At 30.2% G+C, this 5,571-nt stretch overlaps 1 pseudogene; it reads left to right on the top strand.

Moving 5' to 3' along the window:
• The first annotated feature begins 3,641 nt into the window (after positions 1-3,641).
• LOC125864908 (elongation of fatty acids protein 3-like) lies at positions 3,642-4,585 on the top strand (annotated as a pseudogene).
• Positions 4,586-5,571: the final 986 nt, after the last annotated feature.

Raw genomic sequence — 5,571 nt, 5'->3', positions numbered from 1 at the left:
GACCCGGTGTCGAATGTGAAGAAACATATTCACCGGTTTTGAATGTAATAACTTTTCGATATGTCATCAGTTTAGCTGTGCATGAAAACCTTGAAATACATCTGATGGATGTGGTAACAGCTTATCTTTACGGTTCAGTTGATAATGAAATTTATATGAAAGTTCCAGAAAGACTTAAAATGCCTGAAGCATATAGTTCAAAATCTCGGGAAATGTGTTCAATCAGCTACAAAAGTCATTATATGGCTTAAAGCATTCAGGGAGCATGTGGTATTATCACCTCAGTAAGTACTTGATAAAACAAGATTATATAAACGATGTCATTTATCCTTGTATTTTTATTAAGAAAACAACATCAGGCATTGTTATTCTTGTTGTTTATGTTGATGACATTAATCTCATTGGAACTCCAGAAGAGGTTCAAAAGGCAATTGAATATCTAAATAAAGAATTTGAGATGAAAGACCTTGGAAAGACAAAACTTTGTCTTGGTCTACAAATAGAACATTTAGCAGACGGGGTCTTCATCCATCAATCTGCCTATACTGAGAAAATTTTGAAACAACTTTACATGGACAAAGCACATCCATTAAGTGCTCCAATGGTTGTCCGATCACTTGAAGTGAGTAAAGATCCATTCCGACCTCAAAAAGAGAATGAGAAACCACTTGATCCTGAAGTACCTTATCTTAGTGCAATTGGCGCACTTATGTATCTTGCTAATGCCTCGAGACCTGACATAGCATTTTCTATTGATTTATTAGCAAGATATAGTTCTTCCCCTACACGAAGACATTGGAATGGAGTTAAACATATATTGCAATATCTAAAAGGGACTAGTGATATGGGTCTGTTTTATACTAACAAAAATAGTTCAGATCTTGTTGGTCATGCAGATGCAGGTTATTTATTTGACCCACATAAAGCTCGATCTCAAACAGGCTATTTGTTCACATACAGAGGTACTGTTATATCATGGCGATCTACGAAGCAGTCCATTGTCGTTACTTCTTCAAATCATGCTGAGATAATAGTCGTTCATGAAGCAAGTAGAGAATGTGTATGGTTGAGTTCAGTGATACATTTCATCAAAGAAAGAAGTGGTTTGAAGTATGATATCAAGGTACCCACAGTGCTCTTTGAAGACAATGTTGCATGCATAGCTCAATTAAGAGGAGGCTTCATAAAGGGAGATAGAACGAAGCACATTTCACCAAAATTATTCTTCACACATGATTTCCAGAAGAATGGTGATATTGATGTACAACAAATCCATTCAAGTGATAATCCAGTAGATTTATTCACCAAATCTTTACCAGCCTCAACTCTTGAGAAGATGGTACACAAAATTGGAAGACTTCACAATATAAATAGTGGTCTTCATCAGGGGGAGTAGAATACGCATTGTACTCTTTTTTCCTTTGTCTAGATTTTGTCCCATTGAGTTTTCTTAACAAAGTTTTTAATGAGGCAACAAACAAATGCGTATTTAAAGATATATGTACTCATTTTCCTTCCCTAAAAGTTTCTTTAGTTAGGCATAGACATCCAAGGGGGTGTGTTATGAACATATGGATGTCTCAACGTGGCTTATGGATAGTATGTGTATGGCAACGTTAAAAGTGTGACTTTTTTGTGCACCTTGTGCCAAGAGATGGATGGCTTGTGTCTGCCATCCACTACCTCATGCACATTGCCTATAAAAGAGCTTTGCACTTCATTTGAAGAAAATAACGAATGAAGGAATAAATACAGTACATTACTCTTTCTATTGTCTTAGTTTGCTAAGTAATTATTTTATAACATTTAAAACATTTTTTAAAATCAGTTCTAAAAAATAGGGTATAACGGTAAAAAATGTAACACGCATTCTTGAATTTTCAGTTTAAAAAAAACAATAATATATACATAATTAAAAACTGATTATCAAAAAAGTATTTATCTAATAATAATAATAATAATCTATATATAATAAGAGAAGAAAAAATGCCTACGTGTCAACACCACAAAAATCATAGATTTAATTAATTAAAGTTATTTTAAAAAATAATTTTAAATCAGTTCTAAAAAAAATAAGGAATAACTGTAAAATATGTATTTAATTGAATTGTTGATGTGTTTCACTCCCTTAAAGAAAAGAAGGTTAAAACATAAATTAGGCATAGCTTCCCAGTTTTACCCTTATTAATTATTGTCAAATTTATGATTAAAATAACTAAATATTCATTATCATAACTAATTTCGATACTAACTGATCAAGGGTAAAATTGGAAGAATATTTTAAAAGTTATCCTGAAAATTGAACAATTAAGTTAATTTGAAAAATGAAAAATTTCTCGATAATTAAATTAATTTGAAATGGAGGAAATAATATTTTTCTTAATAGGCATGCAAAATTCAAATTTAACAAGCTAAGTAAAAATGAATCGAAAAAGTAAAACTTAGCTTTGCACATATTAGGATGACATTTGACTTTAAGTTTATGGAAAATGTTACTTTTATCAGATATATAAGTGGGGGATCCAATAAATAAATTTCATATTAAACTTAGAGTATGTTTGTTATTACTGCTAAAAACTGCTTATTTTTAGAAGTATTTTTTTAAAATAGCTTTTTTTAAAAGTGCTTTTAAAAAAAAAGTTATCTTTGGCAAATTTATTTAAAAAGTGTTTTCATAAGCAATTTGTGTTTGACTATCTTTTATAAAAGAAAAAGTGTTTTTGATAGTCAAATTACCAAAATGTCAAATAACAATGTGCTTTTAAGATTATTTAAACTAAGAAAAATAATTTTTTTATTTGTTATCTTTTTAGGGGAGTTGAAATATTTAATTATTATTTTTTAAGATTTTACTAAAGTATTGTTGAAAAATATTGAAAAGAAGAACATTTTTGTTATTTGTAACCTATTTTTTTTTTGGATTCAATCTTTTGCTATTTTTTTTTTGTCATAATCCTCTAAAGTTATATATATATATATATATATATATATATATATATATATATAATTAAAATAATGGAATACGTAAATTAAGAAAATAAATTATTTTATTTGTTACATTTTTGGGAGAGCTAAAATCTTTAATTGTTACTTTTTTTTTAATCATGCAAAATATTATTATTACCTATTTCTAATAATACGTAAAATAATATATAAAATATAAATAATAATATATAAACATAAATAAAATAAAAAATAAAATTCTTGAATGAAACTTTAAAAAACTTATGAAATATGCTAATTAATTAAATAAGAGATATATTGATAAATATGTAAATATGTAAGAGATATTTTAGTCTTCAAAAAAATAATTTTTTGCTTCTACTTTTTTTAAGAAACAGAAATTTTTAGCTTCTTCTCGACAACAGAAAAACTGCTTCTGCTTCTATTTAAAAATACTTTTGAGGGTTTGACAAACACTTGATTTTTCAAAAAAGATATTTTTTTTATAAAAGAAAAAAAACTTTTGACCTCCCAACAACAATATCAAACATGCTCTTAATATTTTAAGGTTGAACCTTATTATACATGCAAAAGCCAAGAGTAAAATGAATATTTTTAATTAGCAGACACTTTGACACTCTATATATGTATATTTATGCATTCGATATAGAGTTCCATTTATAAGTTGAACTCTAAAAATGAAAGATCTTTATACTAGAGTTCACTATTGGCTTGTTGACCACCCAACCATTAGCCAATTTGAGTGGAAACAAGGCCACACTTTTGGTTCCTCCCTCTGTTTCCTCACCCTCTCAATTTCTATTTACTTGTCCATTACACTATTATCTTTTTGCTTCTCATCACTCCTCCCCACACTCCCAACCACCTCTCTCCACCGCATCACGGCCGTGCACAGCCTGGTCCTTTGCCTCGTCTCTGTTATCATGATCGTTGGCTGCAGCCTCGCTGTCTTCCACCAAATGCCACGACATGATTGGAGACGATGGGTATTTTGCTTCCCTGCGGACAATAATAGTACTACTCTTCCACGTGGACCCGTGTTCTTTTGGATCCACGTTTATTACTTGTCAAAGATTCTTGAATTTGTGGACACTCTTTTGATCATTCTTAGTAGATCTCGATCATGAAGGCTCTCATTCCTCCACGTGTACCACCATACGATGGTGCCTCTTCTTTGTTATCTTGGGATCTACGCTAGGCAGTCGTTGATCCATATTGTTGTTATGATCAATGCTTCAGTTCATGTTGTAATGTACGCTTATTATTTCCTTTGTGCTATTGGGAAAAAGCCTTGGTGGAAAAAGTTAGTCACAGACTGTCAAATTATTCAGTTCATTTTGGGATTTATATGTTCACCTATTATGTTGTACTATCACTTTACTACTGCAGGCTGCTCTGGATTTGGACTATGGTGTGTCGATATTGTTTTTAATGCTTCACTCTTGCTACTCTTTCTCGATTTTCATTCCAACAATTATGGTAAGAAAATCAGGAAAGACCCTCATAGTAAGATGGAAAAACAAACATAATATCGATCTATTCATTAGTTACTCTATTTAATTAGCATCATGAACAACCATAGTCCATATATGGTGATTTCTGTACGCCTATTAGGACTTACATTGGTTCACATTCTTATTTTTACAATGATATGCTATTCATTGTGTATGTTTTGTCCCAAAATGGATTTTTAAGTGCAAATTATTGTGATATAACCTGTCGTAGAGAAAGTTCGTTTTTCTTGATTTTGAAGATTACTAATATCATGAATTATAATTATATTTAATTAATCTTTATAAGCTGATATGTCACGAACAAAAATGATGAGTTGGGACAACTATGACGCGCTCCCATCGAACATAAAATCAATCCATATTCTCTCGTGTTTTTAAAAGGCGGGGGAGTGAAGCGAGACTTTTTATGCAGTAGGGGATGAGATGTAAGACACAAGGCGTAAGCCATATGGATCTCGGAGCATAGTCTCATGTATATTCAATTTTATAATTTTATAATTTTATTACTAAGAAAAAAAAAGTAAGACTTTCAAATATTTTACAAATAAATTTTAATAAATAACTTATAATATATAGACAAAATATTATGATTTTTATTTGAGAAAGGTATTAATAACCAATAATGAAGGAAAAAGTATTACAATTACTATTTGAGAAACATCATTACACCAATAATAAAAAGAATATGATTTAAAGCAAAAAAGGTTTAAAAAAAACTCCCAGAGCATATGTTTTTACGCCCAGGACTTACGTTTTTAAGTTTGGAGCTTACATACCAAATTCTAGAACTTATGCCCTATGAATCTACATCTTCAATTTGCGCTCAACATTTTTTATACGCCCCATCCCAAAACTTGCCCCAAAAAACGTTTTTGAAAACACGGCTCCGATAGTAAAAAAGGTTCAATGTGTCAATTAATCAAAATTGTTGAATCTCAAATGTCATTCATACAAGTGACTCAATAGTTATAGATAAAACTATAAGCACAATAATATAATTGGGTAAAGTGTTTTGACCCAATAAACATTTTGCCTCATTTTTCCGATCACTTAAGATCGTTTGATAGAGTGTATAAGAATAATGTAAAATAGA

This window comes from Solanum stenotomum, chromosome 5 (assembly GCF_019186545.1).
Source record: "Solanum stenotomum isolate F172 chromosome 5, ASM1918654v1, whole genome shotgun sequence".
In the NCBI taxonomy this organism is placed as follows: Eukaryota; Viridiplantae; Streptophyta; class Magnoliopsida; order Solanales; family Solanaceae; genus Solanum; species Solanum stenotomum.
This window is presented reverse-complemented; position numbering and strand designations above follow the sequence as displayed.